The sequence below is a fragment of the Triticum aestivum genome, chromosome 2D (genome assembly GCF_018294505.1).
Source record: "Triticum aestivum cultivar Chinese Spring chromosome 2D, IWGSC CS RefSeq v2.1, whole genome shotgun sequence".
Lineage (NCBI taxonomy): Eukaryota > Viridiplantae > Streptophyta > Magnoliopsida > Poales > Poaceae > Triticum > Triticum aestivum.
This window is the reverse complement of record NC_057799.1, coordinates 2875203-2901050: the sequence shown is the minus strand read 5'-3', so window position 1 is coordinate 2901050 and position 25848 is coordinate 2875203. Positions and strand designations below refer to the sequence as shown.

At 47.8% G+C, this 25848-nt stretch overlaps 3 pseudogenes; 1 reads left to right on the top strand and 2 right to left on the bottom strand.

The window, feature by feature from the left end:
* LOC123048121 (desmethyl-deoxy-podophyllotoxin synthase-like) overlaps positions 1 to 13011 on the bottom strand; it is a 32260-nt pseudogene extending 19249 nt beyond the window's left edge.
* Positions 13012 to 13662: 651 nt separating this feature from the next.
* On the bottom strand, positions 13663 to 17749 carry LOC123048120 (G-type lectin S-receptor-like serine/threonine-protein kinase At2g19130; annotated as a pseudogene).
* A 3495-nt stretch (positions 17750 to 21244) lies between these two features.
* LOC123048119 (uncharacterized acetyltransferase At3g50280-like) lies at positions 21245 to 22608 on the top strand (annotated as a pseudogene).
* The last annotated feature ends 3240 nt before the right edge of the window (positions 22609 to 25848 follow it).

Below are 25848 nucleotides of genomic sequence, written 5' to 3'. Positions count from 1 at the left end.
TTTCTCTTTGCATCGGCAATGGCCCGACCTAGATCATCACCGGCTCATATGATGCCTCTTCTTCAGCTTCTTCCCGCATTGCCGGCTCAGCTTCTTCCCCCATTGTTGTATCATCGTATTCAGGGAACCCATGGCCAGGATAGCTGTCGTCGTCCTCTTCTTCTTCATTGTCTTCCATCATAACCCCTCTTTCTCCGTGCTTCGTCCAAACATTATAGTGGGGCATGAAACCGGACTTAAACAGGTGGACGTGAATGGTTCTCGACGTAGAGTAATTGTGATCATTCTTATAGACAGCACATGGACAAGGTATAAAACCATCCGCCCGCGTGTTTGCCTCAGCCGCAAGCAGAAAAGTATGCACGCCATTAATGAACTCGGGAGACCATCGGTCATCATACATCCATTGTCGGCTCACCTTCATTACACAACACCGAAAAGACCACATTAATACAAGTTCATACATAAAGTACATACATATATAGTTCATACAACACTTAAATGCAACAAACAAATAACTCTCTAGCTAAAGCATTTAAATGCAACAACAAATGCGATCAAGATCGCAACTAAGGTAACAATTGATCCAACAGAATAATGATACCAAGCCTCACTATGAATGGCATATTTTCTAATCTTTCTAATCTTCAAGCGCGTTTTCTCCATCTTGATCTTGTGATCATCGACGACATCGGCAACATGCAACTCCAATTCCATCTTCTCCCCCTCAATTATTTTCAATTTTTCTTTCAAATACTCATTTTCTCTTTCAACTAAATTTAACCGCTCGACAATAGGGTCGGTTGGAATTTCCGGTTCACATACCTCCTAGATAAAAATATCTATGTCAACTTGATGGGCATAATTTGTCATAAACACGAAATGCAATAACTAGTTTTAAAAGAGAATATACCACATCCGAATCATAACAAGGACGAGGGCCGACGGGGACGGATATCAAAACCATGGCACTATGTATAACAAACAACGTACGGGTAAGATAATTATACGAGTAACTATATATCCAAATCACACAAACATCAAATTTGTTAATGTAAAACATCCATGAACAAGAGGCTCACCACAAGCTAGGTGGTGCCGGCGACGGGACGGTGCGGGCGATCGACGGTGGTTACGACGGAGATATAGAAGGCACTAAGTAAACCACACCTACATATGCAAATTAATTAAGTGTTATTTTTTACCTCAAATTGCATATAAATCAAACACTAGCAAATATAATTCCTCCCAAATTACTAAACTCACAAATTAATCACTATACAAAGCATTGCAAGAGCTAATCTAGCAATGAGAGATGAAAGGACAAAGTTGCTAACCTTTGTGATCATTTGAATGGATGGGGGCCTTCAAATCTTGACAAATTTTGGGCAAAATGTGTGATGAGCTCGAGAGGAAGACGGGAAGAACAGAGAGGAGAGGGGAAAGGGGAAGAATAGAGCGAGCTCGGGTGGACGGAGGGTTTATGTAGGACGACCTTTAGCACCGGTTCGTAACACGAACCGGTGCTAAAGTTGCTGGAGGGGCCCCAGACTGACAACATCCTGCCACCACTCACTTTAGTACCGGTTGGTGGCACGAACCGGTACTAAAGGTTCGCCACGAACCAGTACTAATGAGAGCGGTCGGCTAGCCGTTGGAACCGGCACTAATGGACACATTAGTGCTGGCTCAAAATCGAACCGGCACTAATGTGCTTCATATTTGACCCTTTTTCTACTAGTGCATGCACTCTGGTTCATCCCCAAAGCAGTGGATTCTGATCGAATCTGGCTGAATCTAGTCGAATCCAGCCGAATCAGATCGAGTCGGGTCTAATGTACGGGCCACAATCTAATCTAACACACTTAGAACTACCCTAAGAACCCTAAGTACGAAGCAGAGGCAGATTTGAGAGCTTACAGTGGGGGTTGCCGGTGTAGCATACGCCAGCCGTGGTGAAAACCCTGGTGGGTAGAGGGGTGCTGCCGCCACTGATGGAGAGGACCCGGCCATTCCGAGGGCCGTGGTCGCGCACCTCGTCCTGTGCCAGCTCGAAGATGACGCGGCATCCTAGAGCTCCCCTCTCCTTGCACCAGACACAAACGAGAAAACCCTCTTATGGGGTTAAAAATACCCCCATGAGAGGGGCCTGCAAAGGACGGCACAGGCGGGTATTGGACCCCCGCCAGGTTCAAGCCGATGGAGAGGACAACCGGCTCCGATGACGGAGCCGGAGCGACCGGCGCCGGCGTTGCATTGGCCCGGTGCAGCGGCATGGTGCAGAAAGGGGAGGGAGCTTGCAGTGCCGCCGCCAGATCTACTCCGGCTGCAGAGAGGCTGGCAATCGACCTCTCTTGGATGGGATTGATGCCGGCGATGACCGGAGTGGGTGGGGCTTGGCGAGATGGCGGCGTGGCCATTGGAGAAACCGAACGGGCGGTGAGGTGAGAGAGAGGGAGTGCGTGTGAACTGGCAAGGGAGGTGATGAAGAGGGCGTGGGGACTTATGAGCCATCGTGTCATCTCCCGCGCGTCCTCAGGCGTGCATATGCTCGCCACGCGTGGCTAGAGCGAGTCTGGCTTGCAAAAAATGGCCGATTCGACCGTTCCTCCAGAGCCAGGCCCTGGCTGCTTTGAGGTTCGTGTAGGCCATGAATTGGATGCGACTCAGGCAACCAAATAGGCCAAATTCTTCCCGCGCGGGCCTGGCCTGACCGAATGCACAGAACCAAACACGTCCTGTGTGACAACGAGAAGCTACATATCCAAAATCTCCTCTTACTGCTGCATCTCAGGAATTATATTATTGTGCACGAGAAGCCCGATTGTTGTGTTGGTCGACTTGTTATAGACAGAGCTATGTACTGTCTTGCTGTACATGGATGGGATGGGAGTGCATCACTCACCTTGATGTGCAAAGGAAAGAAACCAGCCTTTATGCTGAGCTCGGTTCAGGAAGGCCATCAGGAGCCGTGTAACAATGCCAACCCATCGTCATATGGAGGGATAAATCATGGCCATGGCTAGCCCAAGGTCAATAATGATGCCGCTTTTGGAGCGGCAGGTGTGGGTGCCATGCTGCATGACTACATTGGCAGTGTTTTCGATATCAGAATCAAAATCGTGTGAGAGTTGTATGGCTTCTTTTTCTGGAAAAGGAGGTTAAAACCCCGCCTCTGCATTAATTAATGCAGACAGCTATCTTTATTAATTTTTCAACAAACTTCTGACAAGAACATATATCAAACTATCCGAAGCCATCACTCACACCTACAAACTCGATAATGTGGAGTGCTCTTATTCCTCGTATCTAAAACCGGTGTCGTCACCGATCCCATTCACAGAACGTATCGAAACCAGCAACCGGTGCAGCAGACCTAAAGTGTATACCACATGCACAAATTTTAGATGTCGCCATCATCGTCGAACCGCTGACCCATCTTCAAGAGAGAGATCCGCATCATCCTTGCCAGTCCGGCCATCCGACGACGCCACCACGACGCCCAACGGCACCACTACCCTGCGCTCATGCATCCAGACGCGAAGACTGTAGAAGATCTGTCATGCGTAGCACCTGTCGAATAGGCATGACACATGTAGCACCTGTCGGCCAAGCATGACTTGGCATCTCCACGGAAGCTCCGTGCAAGACGAAGCCGCTCCACATCCTGCCTCTATCTTCCGACGCTGCTCCACAAACGATGCTCCCAAGAGAGAAACGGCACCGCAGTGTTGCCATCGTCCGATCTGGAAGATCAGACCTAGGGTTTCCCCCAAAGCACCACGAGTGAGTCAACAGTAGTTACACGATGAAGCTTTCATCAAGGTAACTGCGCAGAACACCGCTATCGCCCGCCATCGGCTCAGTTTTCACCGGCAAATATGTCTCCCGACTCGTAGGGACTAGATGTCGGATCTGGAGATCCGACCACCCAGCCCCAGGCCGACCACCTCCGACGGAGCAGATGGCCACCACCGCCAATCCCAGGGCCACACCGCATGGCCAGTCACCCCCCGCCGCCGCCTTGAGCCGCCGCTGAGCCCTGCACTCGTCTGTCGCCGCTGCCTGGATAAGCCACCGCCAAGCAGCAGCAAAAATAGGCCCCGTCGTCGGCCACCACGAGGGGCTTTGACCCGAAGGCTCCGACCAGCGGCGAAGGTATGGGAGGGCGGGAAGGAGGGGAGGGGTGGGAGGTGCGCACCGCCGCCCGGGTCGCCCGCGGGGGGTGGGGGCGATGGGGCGACTCGGATCTTTTTAAAATGGGAGATAGTTATCATGTGTTTGCGTGGGCCATGTGTGTGGAGTGTGTGGGTTATCTAATGTGCTACTGTTGGCACGGTGATGCATTGGTGATGAGATAGAACTTTGAATCCGAGCCGCCCCTTCTCTGAGCTCTCCTCCACGATGCATTGGTGATGAGATAGAACTTTCAATCCCACCCGCCCCTTCTCCGAGCTCTCCTCCCATTCTTCCCTGTCTTCTTCCAAATTTCTTGTTATCCGTGTGTGTGTTGATCTGATGCTCCCTAATCGTAGGTTTGGTCAACGGTTAGTATCATAGTTCATTGGGGTTTAGTGTGGAAATCTTCGATGGCGGCACGGCCTGGTGTTCATGGTCTTAGGAGTTTCTACATGCTTTTATGGACGTTTTCTTCTTCGGGGCAGCGATTTGCTTCGCAAATTACGGCTTTCGGCATCTCCTCGCCTGCATCGACGACTTTCCGGCAGCTAATTTCATAATCTAGGCAGAGGCCCAGAGGCGGCATTGAGCTATGCTCACGGCATGTCACCGGTAAATGCAGGGGGAAGAAGACTGCAGCACTTCCATCTTGTATTCACTTCGCGGCACATACTTTGACGAGAATTTTTTCTCCATTTTCAGTAGGTACCTCCGTCGGCTCCTTCATCACCGATGGCCATCGGTGGCCCCTCGCCGGCCCCATGCCACGCTACGCTGACGGGCTGCTCTCGGCACGCCTCCTGGCTTTGAGGCATGCCACGCTGCAGCAGATGTCGCCCAATCCGTGTTAGGTTGATCTCTCCACCAATGGGCCCAACGGCTCATTGGGCCCTTGATCCACGCCCTGATCGGGGGCATCCAGCCCAAGCAAGGCTGGTGGGCCCCTGTCGCACAGTGCTATAAAGAGGAGGTGGGGACCAGGGGCACAGGGTACGAGGTTCGTCACCGCCACTGTTCCCCACTCCTAACCCTATCCGATCCAGAGGGAGGCACTGAAGCGATGGGAAGCTCCACCGCTGCCACTGCCCACACATCACTACCGCCGCCATCCACCATGGCCACCCATCGGGCTCATCAATCCAAGGAAAAGGTAAAGACTATTGTGAATCTTTAACCCTAACCGATTAGAGATTACAACAATGGTATCAGCCATGTTTCGGTTGAGGATTTCGGTGCAAATCAAAGAACTTTCCCCTCCCACAAGAACCCTGAAGTTATAGGGCAAAGAAATCACCGGAGAGGGCCTCGTGCTCGCTGGCAAAGTGCGCCGCCGCAAGGCCGCGCCGTTCCTCTCGATCCCCACACGCATCGGCAAGCCGAGGTGCGGGGAAGAAGAACACAGCCTCCCCAAGGGGGCAAAAGGGCACCACCACCGCACCGCTTGACGGCGGCGCGCTCTCCCACCGGAGCTCGCGCACACCGGCAAGGGGGACAGAAGGGGCACCGCTGCTTCACGCCGTCGTTGTCCTCGGTGACACAGAGAGGAGATGCGGGTGGTGGAGAAACAGAAAAGAAGAGGGAAAGAAAGGCTTGCGGCGCGGTGGCCGTCGCCGACGATTGCGAGCGGCGCGGTGGCCCGGCGACCTGGACAGAGACCGTGGTCGCGAGCGATAAGGATGAAAGAAAAGAAGAAAACAAAAGGGGAAAAGGAAAGGAAAGGGCTCGCGCCGGCGCGGTGGTGCGTCGCCGTCGCCGGCGGCCGGCGAGGCCCGAAACCCTCGACGAGGGAGAGACGAAGGCGAGCAGCGCGCGAGGGGAGGAACTGGTTTGGTCGGGGGGATCGACCCTTGTTTTCTTCCAGCGAAATGCGCGCGTAGCCGTCGGATCAACTTGAATGGCCGAGATTGAAACCCTAGCTCATGCCGGGCTTTTTGGGCCCAAAGAGCTGAGAGGCTGGAAGTGGCGAGCTGGGCCGCTGGACCGTGGCCAGCCACAGCGGGCGCGTGCGCCGCGCGCTGGGCCGAGACCGGGCTTTTTGGGCAAATTTCAGATAGTTTTTCTATGCAAATTTTTCCAACGAAAATTTTTGTTTAGAAAATAGAAAAGTAAACAGAAAAGTTTATGAAATGAAAATAGAAAATTTTCAGAAAAGGAAATGTTTATGAATTTTATAAAGAAAATAATAAAGTTCATGAATTTTTATTTAGTGAAAGAAAAGTTTCTGTAAAAATAAAAAGTTCATGAATTTTTATTCATGTTTTCCACTGCAAAATAAGAATTGTTCTTTTAAAAGTGAATAAAACTAAAGTAAAAGATTAAATTGTTGCTTCTCTAATGCAATTTTGAACCAACCGGTTAAAATTGTTTAGAGAGTAAAAGAGTATAGAATTTTTTCTGAGTAGAATATTGTAAAGTTTCCGCTGCAAAGAAAAAGTTTTATTCTCCAATTAAATTGGAACCAATGGGAAAATTTAATTGGAAGAACTGTTCTTAGCAATGTTTTCCCTGTGGGTGAAATAAGATGCAGATAGTTTCTGTTATGATAAAAGAAAGATATTTCTTTTAAAGTTAAAATATGGTATTGTTATTTTCTGACCAACGTTGATGATAACAGTACTATAATTCTATGAGTCTTATATGTTCAAAGCTTAAATCTCTGATAAATTTTGTATCAAAGTGATCATTTTTTTAGAGAAGAGTTAAAGATGAAGAAATGCTCTTGAACTAGAGGAACGTATATTTCTTATTTCCGCTGCAATAAAGTTGATGATGATGATTATTTCTTAGCAAAGTTGTTTAATAGAAATACTATCATCACATTGTTTATGAGTTATATGCATTATTTCCATTTTCGCCCAACGGTGATATGGAATTAATGTAGAAGAATGAGTTTTATTCTAATTCTACCACAACGGTGATTTAGAGTATAAAAAGGAAGTTTTACAAAAGTTTAATATGCATATTTTTTTTAACCAGACCAACGTAGGGTTATTTTTTATGCTCGTTATTGTTGATTATTGGCTAAGTTTTCTCAGACTAAAAGTTTTCCATGTTTTCATTCGTGAAAGCGAATGGCTGGGTACTCGTTACCCGAAAGATGACCAAGAAAGGTCATAACGAGGGAGTATGTTCTCTCTAAAGAATGGCTTCAAAAGAAAAGAATTTTTGGATATTAATCCAAGAAAAGAAAACAAAAAGATCATTGAGAGTCTTGGTTGACGAATGTCTTTCATGTATTCTATATGAAGAAGACTTTTCAGTCAACACGATTTGAGATGAAACAAGCAACATGCGTGTTTAATTTGACCAACGTCGGATTAAGCATGTGTGTCAAAGAGCGTTCGGATTTATTTCTGAATTTCATGATTGCATATGCAGTCAAAAGAGCCAATTCTGGCATTTATGTTCCTTACAGGGAATTACCCGCATAGCGGGAAAAGAGGATTATGATAAAACCCGCATGGCGGGGAAAAGTCTTGGAAAATACCTGCGTAACTGGGTAAGGTTGACATAGTATTATGTCAAAAATCCTATACGTCAGGAGAAATTTTGGCTAAGACTTATCCTGTGTGACAGGAGAAAGATATGATGACTCATGTGCGTTTAATGTGTCCCACTCTGGGAGAAAAGTATGGAGTAGCTATTATGCTTTCCTAGTATCGACCGTACACCTTATGTGCAACGGTCATTAAGCACTCAATAAACCAAAGAGAATAAAAGTTACAGACGAACCTAAAGATATGATATGCAAGTGTGACTTGCAAAAGTACTAATGATAAAGAACTATTTTTGAGTTTCCGAAATGGAATGAGGAATAAGGAAAAAGTACTCCCATACCGTTAACAGATAACTTCATTACATATGAAGTAATCAGATACATGAAGTAGATACTCAAAGTTTCCTCAATTCACAAGAGTTGTGAATGGTTTTTCGAAATTGTGGCAGAAAAGTTCTTGCCACATTTCGAGGGGGAGAAAGAAATATGAGATATCCATTAATGAAGAATGTGATCATCTGGGGGAGTACGACGATCATAATAATACCCCTAAAGAAAAGAAATAGATGTATTCCTGGATCTTTTACAGTTCCGAAAGCAGACTAAGGAATACTAAGACGGTGCTTAAAGTGCCATAAAGAAGAAAGTTTTAACAGAATAAATCCAAATAATAAAGTTTAAAGATACCCCATTTTTAGTAAAGATGGAGTAATCTGGGGGAGCATGGTATGAAAATACCTAAGACTCGAATAGATTGTATCTGGGGTGCATGTTGTATGACTTATACAACACCTGTTGTTAGCTCCATAAAGGAGGAATGAGTAAACATGGATCTTGTGATACAGGTCCTGTAAAACCTATTGCCTCTTGGAAGTGAAAGACTACAATTAATTTGCCTCTTGGCAATGACAGAGCAATAACAGCCCCATATGAAAAAAGTGCCAGTACCTGAGACACAGATGGTCTCAAGGAATGAGAAACTCAGATACTTCTGATTACTATAAAGTCTATGGTAGTGAAATTCAAATGGAGGTTGATCCCACCTCATTTAAAGCGCTCAATCGAGTTTTGAGAAGTATCTGCTTATCTAAATGATAAGAGACTATGTGAGATGAAATGAAATTGGTGAATTCTGAAGATGTTCGGGACTCATGAGTAATTTCCAATGGAGCCAAAACAGTAGGCTGTAAAAAGTCTACAAGGACAATGTGACTCCAAAGGAAATATGTAAAGGTGTAAAACACGACTAAAATCGAAAGGTTTTTTGCGCATTTTACACTGAATAGATTACAATGTGTGTTGGTAGCACATCATGATCTGAGTTACATCAGATGAAAGATATTATGATCTGAGTTACATCAGATGAAAGTAGAGAACACAGGGGATACTGCCTGAAGAAGTCTTTTATGGACTAAAGCAATCAAATGTTGTTTTGGGTTAAGAAAATGAGAGGACAATTGTGTTTGTATAAAGTTATAGAATGGGAATTTCATTTCCTATATCTTGTACATGCGGATAACATTATGCTTGTTAGTAGTGATGTTAATTCGACTGCAAGAGGAAAAGAAGTTCTTGTCCTCAAAAGTTTAAAAGAATGTCTCTCGTTATAAGGATCGAGATTCACCGAGAAAAGAATAAAAGGGGTATTAGGTGTGTCGCATGGGCATGCTAAGGAAAGTTTCTAAAGTATGCATGCGATAAAACCTACGCCTGTTCTTATAGTAAAGGTAATGATTTTGGGAACTTTAGTGTTCCAAGAGTCAATGTGAAATAGACCAAATGAATATGGTACCATATGCTTCAGCTGTTGGAAGCTTTATGAATGCAAAAGTGTAACATTACCGTGACATAGTTCACATATCCGGGTTGTTTTGGCAATGTCCAGTACATATTTAAATTGATGGAATGGAGTCAAAGATATTGGCCTCATGCTGAAAGAAACAAGTGCTCTCAAAAGGTTGTGAGTACAAAGATAAAAACTTGTGAAATGTACAGCGAAATCCACAATTGTCGTTGACCATCACATTAGGAGTTTTTGTGTGGAAGAACTCTATAGAATGAATCATTTATCATCAATGTGATGCAAATATAAAATATAGCATGATATGAGGCTGAGGGACAGGCAAAATCGTTATGGAAACCTGTACCCGGAATTGATAATGGTTGACAACAGCGATAACCATTTTAAGTTTTTCGCTGCTATGACAACGAGTCAGGTGTTGATGCCAAACACACTGACACAGAGTTATGCGTTGTGAAGGAGAAAGTCCGGAATCATGTAGAAATGCTTGAAGCATAAAAGTAACAGACAAGTGTTTGCAGATCTGCTTATTAAAGGCTTGCCGCCCAGTGTGTTCGGGAACACACAGTCGACATGGGTTTTATGGTATAGTCTAAGATTTCCGGACAATAAAAGGGCCCAAGGTTAAAGAATCTGTTTCAAAACAGAGGAGTGTGTTGTAGGTGTTGATTCTATCGGGAATGAACCGTGATGATGAGACATGCTCTACATGCAAATCTGTGATGGAACAAGTACTTTGAAAAGAGTTATTTCGAAGTATAAAGTTAAAAGTATAATGATGAGATCAAGGGGGAGAATGTTAGGTTGATCTCTCCACCAATGGGCCCAACGGCTCATTGGGCCCTTGATCCACCCCCTGACCGGGGCGTCCAGCCCAAGCAAGGCTGGTGGGCCCCTGTCGCACAGTGCTATAAAGAGGAGGTGGGGACCAGGGGCACGGGGTACGAGGTTCGTCACCGCCACTGTTCCCCACTCCTAACCCTATCCGATCCAGAGGGAGGCACTGAAGCGATGGGAAGCTCCACCTCTGCCACTGCCCACACATCACTACCGCCGCCATCCACCATGGCCACCCATCGGGCTCATCAATCCAAGGAAAAGGTAAAGACTACCGTGAATCTTTAACCCTAACCGATTAGAGATTACAACAATCCGCACTTAGTTCGGCTGCCACGAGAGCGAGCTTGGACTTCGGTTCGGCTACCATGGCCGCACCTTCAGCGGTCGGTTCTGCTCCCATGGCCGCCTCTTCACCGACCCCTCCCACGGCCTCCCCTTTGGCCAGTCCTCGAGCTGTCTCGGTGGGCTCCCCGTCGGCCTCTACGTTCGGCCCGGATGGTTCGGCCGATCCTTCGACGGCCGCGACGGCCTCTGCTGATTCGGTGCCGACGGGGTCTTCACCGCCCGCTTCCTCTGTTGCACCGACTCCTCGCATGACGACCCGGTCTCAGGCGGGTGTTCGTTGCCCAAGCACACGGTACTTGCCCGCTGAGTACCTCCTTGACGCCGAGACGTCCTCATCGTCCCCTCTTCCATCGTTAGCTCGAGCCGCTCTTTGTGATCCTCACTGACTCGCTGCGATGCAAGAGGAATTTGATGCTCTCCAGCGCAAGCAGACATCTTAGCTTGTTCCTCGACATTGGCATGCCAACGTCATTAGCGGCAAGTGGGTCTTTCTTCATAAGACTCGTCCTGATGGTACCCTCGAGCGGTACAAGGCACGCTGGGTTGTCTATGTTTTTTGACAACATGATGGAGTCAACTTCACCGACACCTTCGCATCGGTTGTCAAACCCAGCACGATCCGAACGGTTCTTCAGCTCGCGGTCTCTCGCGCATGGCTAGTACATCAGATGGACGTCTCTAATGCTTTTCTGCATGGCCATCTCGCCGAACAGGTCTACTGTCAGCAGCCCACTGGTTTCGTCGAAGCCACTCACCCTCACCACGTGTCTTTGCTCTCGCACTCTCTCTATGGGCTCAAATAAGCACGACGTGTGTGGTACTAGTGGATCTCCGCGTTTCTCCAGCAGCTTGGGTTCAGTGTTCACATCTGGTGCTTCTTTGTTCGTGTATCACCATGGCGTAGCGACGGCCTTTCTACCGCTATATGTCGATGACATGATCCTGATAGCATCCTCAGTTGAGCTCCTCCACTAGCTCACTGCTTGTCTACGTGACGAATTTGTTAGTAAGGATCTAGGCCCCTTGCCTTACTTCCTCGCGATTGAGGTGATTCAACATATGCTGATGGGTTCTTTCTACTCAACAAAAGTATGCCCACAAGTTGCTCGAGCGGCTGGCGTGCTTAATTGCAGGCCCGTTTCTACACCTGTTGATATGAAGGCCAAGCTCTCTGCCCATGATGGATTACCAGCATCGGATGCTCCCTTTACCGTTCCATTGTCGGTGCACTTCAGTATTTGACGCTCACCAGGCCTAACTTACAGTATGATGTTCAGCAGGTGTGTCTTCATATGCATGCTCCTCGTGACTCTCACTGAACCTGGTGAAGCGGATTCTCCGTTACATACGAGGCACTATGGCTCTTGGTCTCATATTGACGGCATCTTCATCTACGTACCGACATGGTTGCCTACTCCAATGTTGATTGGGCCGGCCACCCTGACACTCGGCATTCTACTTCGGGCTATTGTGTCTACCTTGGTCCTTCCCTCATATCGTGGTCGTCCAAGAGACAACCTACGGCCTAGCGTTCTAGCACGGAGGCGGAGTACCGAGCCGTGGCTAATGCCATTGCGGAGTGTTCTTGGCTCCGAGAACTTCTTCAGGAGCTGCATCACGACGTTTCTTAGGCTACGGTGGTATATCATGATATTGTATTCGCCGTTTACCTCTCCGTCAACCCTGTTCATTATAGCTGGATGAAACATATCGAGCTTGATATCCACTTTGTGGGCGAACAAGTTGCACTTAGGCGCATCCATGTTCTCCATGTTCCGACAGCATAACAGTTCACTGATGTGATGACTAAGTGATTGCCTACTTCCACCTTTGAGGAGTTTCGGTCCAGTCTCTTTCTTGCTACCGACGCTTCGACTGCAGAGGGGTGTTGAGCACGTCATATTGCATGTATATTGTGTCTTGTACACCAAGCCCACCTCTCTAGTTTTCCTTGTATAGATTGAGGTAGAGGACCACCTTATACATCATATATACGTGCATATTGCACATGATCAATACATTGTGCATTGCAACATCTTACAGTGCGTCTTGAGGACCTCCCCGGCGGCCTCGGCAGAGGAGACGACCAGCGTGGGCACGGCCCCGAAGCGGAGCAGCATGAGCGGGCCATGCTTGCGAGAAAGGTCCCGCAGGGCTCGGAGCGGCAGCTCGCCGTGCCGCGGCAGCAGGACGTGGTGGAGGCTGCCGATGAGCGGCAGCTGCCATGGCCCGGCGGCAGCCGCTTTCCTGTGTGAGACGACGAGGTGTAGATTTTAACGAGGAGCAAGAAGAGTAAGAAGATGATCAAGGGGAGGACGGAACCGAGCAACGGCAGTGCTGCACGCTCCATTGTAGTTTTGTGTGCCTCTCTCTTCACATCACGTACGTCCTGAATTGAATTTAAATGGCTCGATCGGTGGGTCGCAGCTGAGAGTTCTTGTTTATTAGTACAGTAACGTACGTTTTAGAAGTTAAAATAATCCATCGTTGATCTTTCTCATCGTTATCAGCCTTCTCGAAAGCATAATGCCAAGTCAAGTTAGCTAGCAGCCATGGGGTTTCCCTTACTTCCCTTTTTTTGCATGGTTGGGATATCTCTTACTTATATTGGAGAACACTCACGTACCGTGTTGCTTGCTTTCTTTTTCAACAAATACAATCAAAGTTCGCCCACGTACACCTACCATATTGAGATTGACAAATCACCAAATGTGTCTGGTAGTTGATAAGAACGTCTCCACCCACTGAACATGCATCACCAGAAATCCTCAAATAAATCCAGAAATAAATGCGAGCACCCGGACTTGAACCCTGGTGGGCTAGGGATACAACTGTCCACCTAATCATCCACGATAGATCGTTGTTTAAAATATTTATTGGTTTTTCTTAGAAAATAAATACGTGAATAGATCGTTGCAGAAAAAATAGATAAGACACGTGATTTTTTTAACGAGGTTCATCATCGTGGCTAATCCCTAGGGCATGATTACGGCGCACACTCCTATATACCAATCACACGATACAGATCGACAATAAGTTCTGGAGGCCACCAGATAACACTCCGACCACCCTCATCATGGCCGATCCGGCCACCCCTACCAAGGGTGTCCGGATTGTCGCTCTTGTGATCTCTGTTTTAACATACAACTTATGTCTAGTCTATTTTGGCTACCCGTGGTGACCTTATATAATAGTCGAGGGTTACACATATCCGACTCAAACACCCAACGCTCCGTGTTCTCCAAGTCTAACTTTAGCCCAATACACACAATTGACACAAATTTAAGAGTTTCCAAATTAGTTGCTCCCCTTACCATTTTAATGTCATTGTTCCTATAGTATCAGCATCCCATACTAGCGCCACCCCCTCTCTTGCTTGTTTGCTCTCGCAGGCTTCGTCGTCATCCTCCAAGCACACTAATTCAGGGCAGGCAAGCAGAAGAAGAAGAAGAAGAAGGTTGAACTCCTCACCCTCCAGCTATCTAGATTCACAAGTTGATGTGCCTCTGTGTATACAACATTTATCCAATTTGACCAAAAACATTTATTCAATTTGACCAAAAGAACATCTAGCTAACTTGACACGCCAAGGGGCTGGCTTACAAAACAACAGAATTTGACAAGTCAAAAATGTCATTGTTACAGCGAGCTAAAGCAAGTAACAACTCTCTCTTATTTAAATGAATCAACCAATGCGTAGAGTTGACTGCAGAAAATAGCTAGGAATGCTACATGTATATAAGACCACTTGGTTAGAGTGAAAGCATATGTTAAATAAATGATGTTATTGATTAAGTGATGGTATTGACCAGCAAATCAAATGAAGGCTGACATTTTAGTAGTATGACTTTGAAGTTCAAACGCCATATGGCAAAGAGGTATTCCAAAACCGGTGACACATTGGCGGTTTACCCCTTCTTTCCATTTTGGTTTGTATAAAATGTCTTTGGTTTTGAAAACATGAGGGACTAAAAGTCGCCCAAAAAAGATGACGGACAAGATGTCGACTTCTTGTAAACTTGAGGGACTAAAAATATACTTTTCTCATAGAAAATACAAAAATAAGGAAAAGACAATGCAATTCTCCCCTGTAGTATCTATCCCGACCCCTTTCTAAAAGTATTGTGCAAGGTCTCGTGTCCCCACGCAGGTGGCCATGGCTGGCAACGAGCTGCAGCACTTGTTTGAATTAGTGGGCTTGGCCCAAGCTATGCATGGATCACAATAAGCATGAGGTACAATTAAAGATCCATACTACAATTAAAGATCACAATAAGCATGAGGTACAACTCAAATAAAACTTCAATGATGTTTAGTGTAATAGAACATCTACTAAACTGGGAGTTTTTGGCTTTCACGCGGCCCTTGAGGGAAGATTTGCTCCATGGTTGTAGGTTGTGACGGATCTTCCTACAAAGTGTGAGCTTCATGATGTGATGCACTTCCTATGAAATTTTGCAGCTTCTCCGCCTCTTCTGAAGTTTGATGCAGCTAAAGATTGGCTAGCACACATATATAGAAATACAACACAGTTAGACTATTAGGCATGCTAGCAATGCTTCCGATGGTACTATAAAAAGGCAATAGCTGAAAGTGTTAGCATCTTTCCTGCATCTATTCTCGGTATAACAATCTATGTTGTATATATAAATAAAATCTTGCTTACATTCTGAGTGAGGATTCCCTGCAATAGCTTGAAGAAACCGTGGCACTGGGGGTATGTCAACTTCAAGAAAACCTTCCAGATATTGAACGACTTCGGCCATGCTAGGCCGATCAAACTCATGATCTTGAATGCACCAACACGCAACCTTGAAAGCTCTTTCCACCTGTTCCAAACTGATATCACCGTGTAAATTCTGGTCCACCAAACTCCCCATATCTCCCTTATGTAGCTTAGTTGCAACTAGCACAGGGAAATAAACATCATCAATATCAGAAGTACTGTTTCCACCCGAGTTTCTCCTTCCAGATATGAGTTCCAACAAAATCATGCCATAGCTATAGACATCAACTTTTGCTGTGATCACAGTTCCGCTAATCCATTCAGGCGCAAGATATCCTACAGTTCCTCTCATTGTCGTGAGAACTCGACTAAAATCCCTTCCAAGAAACTTTGCCATCCCAAAATCTGCTATTTTTGGGACAAATGAAGCATCAAGAAGTATGTTCTCAGGCTTAATATCACAATGTATAATGCAATCTTGGCAACTATCATGCAAATAGGCCAATCCTTTAGCAACTCCAAGAGCTATCTGATACCTTATGGTCCATGTCAATTCCATTTCTGTATGATTACTCTCAAATAAATGACAATCAAGAGAACGATTTTGCATGAGTTCATAGACAAGCAACCTACTATCCCCCTCAGTACAAAAGCCAATTAGTTTAACTAAATTGATATGTTGAATGATTCCAATTGATCTCACTTCAGCTCTGAATTGCTTCTCTCCTTGATGAGAACCATCGAGCCTTTTAACTGCTATGGCACAAGAATCATTTAGAAACCCCTTGAATACAGAACCAAAACCACCTGCCCCTAGCTTCTCTGAGAAGTTTTTTGTTGCATGTTTCAAGTCAAGGTATCTAAATGAAGTAATGCCAACACTATCTTCAGGAAAAATCATCCTGTGAGCAGACGACCTCCTTCTTCTCCTAATCATTAACAGAAAGAAGAGTGACAATAGACCAAAGAATGCAAAACTTGCACCAACAGATACTCTAATGATCAATGATCTTCTATTGTTGTTGTTGTTGTTGTCCAAGCTCGTTTGCATTTCTTTGGCGGCAAGGCGAAGGTAAAGAGTGGCTCTATTAGTATTGATTGTACCATTGCATTGTTTTTGTATCACATTTATTAACTCGCCATTCCAAACAAAGCACTCATTGTTATCATAGGAGTATGCAGTGCAAGTGCAATCTCCTAGACAAACTTGTGCACATTTGTCTGCATTCCTAGCATCCTCTATATTGTTGCCATTATTGGGTAATACAACGCAGGCAATCGGGTGGAACATGTCTTGTATACTTATGGTTTTGCTGATCCCACAATTTAATGGAGTATCTCTCACACAACCTCCTGTTCGTTCATCTAGCTCCCAATCTTTTGGTGATCTAATGGAGAAGCCCTTCATACAGTTGCAGAATGGAAGTGTATAATCATTACAAGTGGTGAAAGGTCCGCAAACATCAAACACATCACACTGAAGCATGGGGTGAGCATAGACCATTCTCCAACCCTCTGAGCTTTCAACCCAAATGAGTGACTTTGTTCGACCCGAGACATCCAGCACAGTATGATAGTAACCAAATAACTCATGTGATACGTCATATGTGAAGTACTTCTCTTGGTCATTGTTGACAAGTGTAAATTTTATATAGTTTTTGTACGTCATCATACTCATCACCGAGGGGAAGTACTGGCCGTTCCATATCCCACTCGACCAATATGGTATGGATGAGTCCCTTAGTGTATATATGAACTGATCCGTACCATTTGGGTCTAACTGGTCGATGTATCTTCCCGGAGCTAGGTCAATGGAATTCTTCCTAGAAACTAGACGACGGTTCAAACCAGTGACTTTGTCCCAACCCAGTTTCATGCCAGGGAGGAGAGTATCAGTGGGGTAGTCAAAGCTCTGCCACAGCACACTGGATGAGTTTGAGGAACTCTGCAAGATGAAGTTGCCATTGTTCAATAGCAACGCAATGGTGTCGTTGGTTGTGGCATTTGTTCGGGCAGACCAGATTGTGGATTTGGTGGCTCTGTTCAAGATGACAAGATTGCCATCACTGATGATTGTTAGCACCGATGAGGCGGGGTCTATGATTGGGTTTTCACCATTGGCGACCCATACTGGAGTTAGCTTGGGGACCTTGTTGAACCATATGCCTAGATACCAGTTGAGGGTGTGTTGGGAAGACTTACTGCCTGTGTGGAAGAAGCCAAGTGCAAATTTGCCGTTGCTGGAGACAATCGTGTTGTTCCCAGCGAGTGCTTCTCTGGATGCAATGGTGTCCGTGGCAGCAGCGCACGGGGAGAGATGCGATGACAAGAGAAGGCCGAGAAGGATGATGACGAGAGACATGCTCAACGATTGGTGGAGGCAGTATTGTGAAGAGGTTTAGGATGGATGCTATGTTTTGTTCAGGAGTGAGGGTATAAATACACCATGAAGCCCAAAAGGTCAGCACTACGTGCCATCAACAACAGATAGTTAATTAGTGCCAAAAAACAAAATGTTGGTTGTATGACGCTGGTCAATATTCCTGGTGTACTAGTGAAGTGGGGGGCATATAGCTTTTAAAATCCAGCCTTGCTGAAGAAGGTGTAATAAAGGGGTGTGGTCAATGATTCTAAGTGCTAGCCGGCTGTAGGATTACGCATTTTGCGGCTACTATGCATATTTTAGCTTCGTTATTAGTTTCAGGCAGCAGTTAGAATGATTCTAGTCGTCTAAGTACTATTATATGATTACGCATGGCGGTAGTTATGCCTTATGCATATGCTAATACTAGTACGAATGGACGGCTAACACTGTTTAATTTCAGCAGTTGACATCTAAACCTGCAAGGCGTGAGAATGGACAGCTAGCCCGGCCGCCGGTGCACAATCTGTCTGTTGACCATTTCAGACGCGCTGCTCTCACACCGTGTTAGAGGCTGCCGTAGCGGTGCAGGTGCGGTGGATGAGCTGGAAACACAAGTCCGACGATGTGCCGTACGTTTCTCGTTGGCAAATTTTAAATGACTTGTGCAGAGCCGATGATGCTAGAAAACTTTCTTCCCGAGTCCCTACCCTGATACACCTTGCCCGGCCATACGCGTCTTACAAAAGTTCTACTCCCTCCATCTTATAATATAAGAATATTTTTTAATGTTGGGGACCTTGGTGTTGTCTTGGGGACCTTGGTGTTGTCTTGGGGACCTTGTTGCACTACACTAGTGTCTAGGGTTGGGTTTTGACCATTGGCAACCCATATTGGTGTTATCTACGCCCTCCTCATAACATAAGAGTGTTTTTGACACTAGTGCGCTAGTGTCAAAAATGCTCTTATTTTATGGGACAGAGGGAGTATCTGGGCCTCGCGACCCGTAACAGGGTTCGTCCGCCGATCTGTGATCGGCTGTTCTGGTGAACTTTTTTCAATCCCTTGATCGGTTTTCTCTCCGCTGGTCACTTGGTAGGTCTTCTTTTTTGGTTCACCGATAATAGATCGGATTGCATCGCCCATCGCCGTCGTCCTCACGTGCCTCTACTTTGACTTGGGCGTCGACTCTAAACCGACCAGCTCGCCACAGACCGTCCGGCAAGGCCGGACGCGCCGCACAAGGATTGCCTTCATGCGTTGCTATCGACCGCTTGTTCGCATCGTCTCCATCACCACTCCGTCTTCTTCTACATGGTCTCCATCGCCCGAGACATCACCGACAACATCGCCATCGACTCTGGTCTGCGTGTCTCCCCCGCCATGGCGCGTACAGCGCCGCCGTTGGTTTGGTCGGTCTTCGGCTCTTCGCCAAGCACGCGCCTACCACCGATCGAGCCACGGGTTGCCGTTGCGTCGTCCCTTCATACCGCAGTGTCACCGCCCCGAGATCCTTCCCATGGCTGCCATGACCCGCATGCCGTTTGCGTCGTTGACCCTTCGGGTCATCGTGCAACGACACACGGTCCACGCCACTACCCCGAGGTCCTCCCCACAGCTACCTCGACGCACACACTGCCATTGCGTCGCCCCTTTTGGCTGTAGCGCCGTGGCATGCGGTCCACGCGGCCGCCCCGAGGTCTCCCCCACTGTCGCCTCGACATGCGCGCTACCGCTACGTCGCCCCTTCGGGGCGTGGTGCTGCGGCACGCTGATGTGGAGCGAACCTCGAGGCGAGGGTCGGTCCGTTGTTGGCCCGATCTTTCACGACATAAAACTCCATCGCAGCAAGAACAAGTCGCGGGTTTACGAAGATGTTCGTAAATCCCACGGAAACAACACGCCAACCCCTCAATGTGAAGGAATAACGTGGACGAACTGTATAGGCTCAGCTTGTAATCCCCTAGGCGTCGCATCGCGGGAACTCACACGTCAGTAGAGATTTTTGACAAGAATTCTCCAAACTCGATAATGGCCGACGGCCGAAACACAAGCGGTGTCTAATTCATCATAACATAATCTAACCCCTGTTACATGGCGGCACCATGCCTTTAAATAAGCTGACTAAACCTGGCCTAAGGCCCCTAACATAAAATAATAGAGTCCAATCCTTCTACATCTCAGATTGGGTTTTCTAGCTAATTTTTCCTAATTAACCTTCAAACTTTGGTGCGCCATCTATCTCTGATTTATCCTGGTGGGCCCCAGCCTACTTCCTTTTTTCTATTGTTCATTGTTTTTAAGATAGCTCCACGAGTTGAATCTTCTACCTGTATACGACTGATATTTTTGCTTGCATGGTAGGAATAAATACATCATACGTCGCCTTGTCTTGCATCCATAACTACCAAAACCACGTGATCTCCTTTTAATTTTGCAACTCCAAGAAATCTCCTTCCATGCAAAAACGTCCATGGCTTTCTAATTTTTATTTGGTGGAATAAAATAATATTCATCTCTCCCATGTAGGCACGCATCAACTTTCTTCATACTAGTCCATCGTGTGACCTCCATGCTTGCTCCCTTAGTCAGCTCAAGTTTGATATTCTGATCAACACATCGAGCATCACATCAAGTACAACAAACAGCAAGAAGGTTCAAGTAGCCAAAGTGTGAAAAAATTAAAAAAAATAAGTCTAGTGGGGGCACATCGCAGAACACCCCTACAAGATAAAGAAGCTAATCTGGCTCAGGCGGCGGTGGAGGAGTTGGGGGAGCAAGACGTGAGGCGATAGACTGGAGCTCGGCGAAACCATACATTTTATACATTGCGTCAGCCGCACGGAAGGGGATCACATGTCAATTACCAAAGGACAGGCCGCGGACCTGGGGGGGGGGGGGGGGGGGGGGGGGGGGCAGCTGAGGACCTCCCGAAACAACCACCCAGAGCCTCCCTAAGGCAACTCCAGAGGAAGTGTGCCGGAAAAGATAGGAAAAACAATGGGGAGAAAGGAAAAAATAGGTTTACGAGCGGATGGTGTGTCAGACTCCGCAAAACAAAACCACAAGGCGCATGCTGGTAACTCCTGACTTTCCGTAAGTTTAGAAAGGAAATGATAAATGTTTGTCGAGTTTTCGTTGGGGGGCACTCGCAAGTCTTTGCCGTCGTTGGTCTACGTGGGTCTACTTGGTCAAGTCTTTGCCGAGTTCTTTTTTTGTCATATTTTAGCTGGTTGCTTCTTCCTTGAAGTGGCAGACCGTTCTCTTCGCCGTCGCCGAGTTTTGTATGTTTTTCTACCTCGCATTCAACGAACTGCTTAATTTCATATTTTCTTGACGTGCTTTGTATATTCATGTGCTCCGGATCCCTGCTGTCCACATGGGCTAACATGGCCTCCCTTAATGTATCCTCGGTACTATATCCCCGACCCCAACGCACACAAGTCAGAACACACGCACCATCGAGCTCCTCAAATTCACATTCCGGCGATCAAAATGGAAGGCGGGGGTGTCCACATCATCTCCAGCCGCATGGTCAAGCCGGAGTATTAAAACAGCTCAGTGCCGCCGGAGCTTCAGACCCTCCACCTGACGCCATGGGACCTGCGACGGATCACCGTGGGCTACATCCAGGAAGGAGTCCTCCTGCCCAAGCCTCCCGCCAGCGCCGTCCAATACCTCGCGTCCTCCTTCGCACGCGCCTTGGGCCGCTTCTACCCCCTTGCCGGCCGCTTCGCCGTCGCTCCGGAGGTCAACGCCGGCGCTCTGCCGGGTTTGACGATCTCGCTCCGCTGAGGGGATGAAGACGCCGAGCTCATCCACGCCGTGGCGCCCGGGGTCCACGTATCTGACATCTCCGGCCCGCTCCATGTCATCCCGCCCGTTGTCTCCTCTTTCTTCCCTCTCAACGGGATGCTCAGCACGGACGCGGCCGTTGACCCCACCGGGCCGCTGCTGGCCGTCCAGGTCACTGAGCTCGCCGACGGCGTCTTCGTCGCCATGTCGCTCAGCCACGCGGCCGCGGACGGCACCACATTGTGGGACCTCCTCAACACATGGTCGGAGATGAGCCGAAGCGGTGATGGCAACATATTCACAGCGGCGCCATTGCCGTTCGAGAGGTGGTTCCACGACGGCTGCCCCGTGCCGATCCCTCTACCCTTTGCCAAGGTGCAAGACATGGCGAGGCGGTTTGAGTGCCCGCCCTTGCAGGAATGCTCGATCCATTTCACCCCGGACAGCATAAAGAAGCTCAAGGCTAAAGCGAACGCCGATATGGCCGGCACGGCCACGTCCACCATCTCCTCGTTGCAGGCCCTGCTGGCACACCTATGGCAAGCAGTGTGTCGAGCCCGGGGGCTGGCGCCGGACCGGGAGACGAAGCTCGTCCTCCCCGTCGGATGCAGGACACGGGTGAAGGGTATTCCACAGGGTTACGTGGCAACGCGATTGCAGGAGCGGCTACTAGGCACCCAGTCGGCGAGATCCTAGGGGACGGCCGGCTGAGCTGGACGGCTTGGCTACTGAACCGTGCTGTGGCTTCGGTCGACGAGGCGGCGGTGAGAGAGGAGCTCGCGTCTTGGTCCAGAAACCCCAGCTTAAGATACGCGCCTGACTTATGTGGGGATCCTGCCATTCTGGTAGTGAGCGGCTCGCCGCGGTTTGATGTGTATGGCAATGACTTTGGCTGGGATAGGCCACTTGGCGTCCGGACCGGCCCGGGAAACAAGCTGGACGGGTTGATCACGGTTTTCGAGGACGGCGGAGGGGCAGGGGGCATGGAACTGGAGGTCTGCCTCGCTCCTCATGTTCTCCCCAGGCTCATCGCCGATGAAGAGCTGATGAACCCATCGGTCTAGGAGGGCAGAGATGGTCATCATGATGCCCTCGCCGACGGAGAGTCTGGTTCCGGTGCTTCGTTTTCTTCCTTCATATGCCGTGTCTGTGCTGTGGTAATAATCCTGATGCCGAGCGTAAGGTTGCATTGTTTTTCTTTGGTGGCAGTTTTTTGTTGCTAGCTTGTCAGGAACTCTGGATGCACTTTTCAGTCTGTTTACGTCTGCATATTATCCAAAAAGGCTTTCGCCCCGCTTTACATTATAAAGCCAACCGCACCACAAGCATCCAACAAGGTCCAACACAAAACCACGCACACACACAAAAGTCCACAGGAACAAAAGGTACAAGAAAGGGTCAATGCTGAGGGCACAGCACAACAAGCCCTAAACCCAAAACACACACGCCAAACAGCCGTCAGGCGGACTAGTCAGGCTCAGGAGGAGGAGGCGGCAGCGGGGGAGCCACGCGGAGCGCCATCGAGCGGAGATCGGAGAGGAGGGTGGTGATGACGTCCCGGTCATGGGGGCGGCTAAGCGGCCACCAAAGCTGCAGGTAGCCACACAATTTGAAGATTGCGTCAGTCGCACGTTGGAGAGGCACCTTCTGAATAACAAGCTTATTGCGAATGTTCCAAAGCGTCCAGGCGAGAACCCCAACGCACAACCATCTAATATGGCGGTAGCGAGTAGGGGAAGCGTTGAACTCGGCAAGCAGGTCGGGGAAGTTGGTATTACACCACTGTCCGCCAACCGTTTCGCGGAAGCAGGCCCAAAGGAACTGAGCCGAGTGGCACGAGAAAAAGATGTGGTTAGCATACTCAATCGTGCCACAGATGGGGCACATTCCATCACCCGGGCCATTACACTTGAGGACTTCAAGCCCAGAGGGGAGGCGTCCACGGATCCATTGCCACAGGAAGATCCTGATTTTCAGCGGAAGTCGGATGTCCCAGATCAGGCTAAATGGTTCCGGGGCCATCGAGGGAGCAATGGCGCCGTACAGGGACTTCGTGGAGAAACGGCCAGAGGGCTCGAGGCGCCAGGAAAGAACATCCCGGTCCTCCTCGACGTTAATCGGCATAAGTGCGATGTCTTGGAGGAGGGAGTCCCAGGCGGCCACCTCGAGGGGGCCAAAGGGGCGCCGGAAGGCGAGACGCCCTAAGTCAATAAGGGCCGTCTCGACAGAGACCCGAGGGTCAGCCGCAATGGCAAATAGTTCTGGGAATCGCGCAGCCAGGGGGAGTCCCCAAGCCAGCGGTCGAACCAGAACAAGGTCGAGGCCCCGGAGCCAACCGAGATGGATGTGTCGATGCGTAGTACGGGCAGAAGCTGGATCACGGACTGCCAGAACTGGGATCCACCCGTACGTTGGCAAAAGGCAAGAGGTTGGCCACGGAGGTACTTATTACGGATGATGGTGAGCCAGAGGCCTCCCTCCCCATTGGCAATACGCCACAGCCATCGGGTCAGGAGGGCAATGTTCATGCGTCGGGATGACAGGATCCCAAGGCCACCCTAGTCTTTGGGTTTGCAGATGTCGGGCCAGCTCACCATATGATACTTTTGCTTGTCCCCCTCACCAGCCCAGAAGAACCTCGACTGGTATTTGGCCACCTCCTGATGGAGGGTCTCATGAAGGCTGTAGAAGCTCATGAGAAACCAGAGAAGGCTGGCAAGCGAGGAGTTGATTAGAATCACCCTGGCAGCTTTCGACAGCCAGCGTCCCCTCCAGGGTTCAACCCTGAGCTGCATCCTAGTCACCGTCGGGCGGAGATCCGCGACGGTGAGTCTGGAGTCACTAATGGGCACCCCCAAGTAAGTCGTGGGGAAGGAGCCCAGGCGGCAGTTCAGCCGGTCCGCAATGGACAAAGCATCGTCCGGGGGTAGTCGAGGACCATCACTTCGCTCTTGTCGAAGTTGATGGTGAGGCCGGACATCTGTTGGAAGCACAGGAGGAGGAACTTCAGGTTGGCGATGTCGGACGCGACGTCTGCATATTAAAATCAGCCCAGCGTCGTCTTAGTGTGTATATATGGGTAGGAATAGGTTTCTTGGGGTCGCCAAGTTGGAATTTGCAAAGACTTCCTTTGTGCATTGTTTTCGTGAAGCGAATGAGGAGCAGATAGCCTAGCTAGAAATTCTCTTACCATTAGATCTTCGGGATTTTGGGATAGTTCTATCCCGGACTTTATTTCTCCTCCTTTTATAAATGACTTGTCTATTATGTGAGGAATAAAGTCTATTCTCTGTCAAAAAAAAGTTGGGGATGATGGCGGCATCGCGTCAGAATAAATCTTCTCCAGATTCTCATCCACCTCGGTATCCATGACGTCACCGGAGAACTGGGAACTTCGTATTCTTGCTGGTGTTGTGCGCCGGTGGGATTTGTGCGTCCATGCGTGGTCGCTGTCTACCAAAAATGCTTTTTGATTTGTGCGTCCATGCGTGGTGGCGTCCATGCTTTTTGATTTGTGAAAAAAATCAAATCTACCAAAAATCAGAGAGCTGTTTTTTTTAGCCAGCGGTCGCTGTCTTTTTGTTAAGCTAGCACCATGAGAAAAAGTGCAACCATGCATGCTAGCTAGCGATGTGAGAGAAGCATGAGAACTAGCGCTACTAGGCGGAGGTTTTTTTGTTGTAAACATTGACATATTTTTTGCTTAATTGCAAAATTTCATTGACAATTTTTTTGCTTAATTGCAAAATTTCATCATGGAAGACGTGAAAATAATATATTGATGCTCCAAAAATGTTATTTTCAAAAGCATTATGGAGCATCCATTTTTTTGCCATGTCTTCCATGAAAGTCATTCCATGTTGAAACTTTGCAAGCAATCAAAACATTTGTGAATGTTTGCTACAAAAAAATCATAATATTTTGTTTTTCTTTATATTACTGTTCACCCGAGCTCGAGATGAGAAGAGGACTTTCGCTCCCGAGTTGTCAAATTGTTCCGCAAATACATAGGGGCCGCCTCATGTGCTAGGTCCCAATAGGAGGAGAGCATGAGGGTTTTCTTCCGAATCAATTCTTTTCCATAGGTTTCATAGCAGTCTGTCTGGTTGGGTGTTTTTCTTTCTGTTTGTTTCATAGGTTTTTTATAATTTATACTATTTACCTTTTTTCTTATTCTTTGGAGTTTCAAATCTTTTAAAAAATGTTTACTTTTTTCTCGCAAATGTTCATGTTTTAAAAAATTCAGATTTTAAAAAAGATTCATTAAAGTTATAAATTTGTTCTTGTATAATTTGGCAGACACT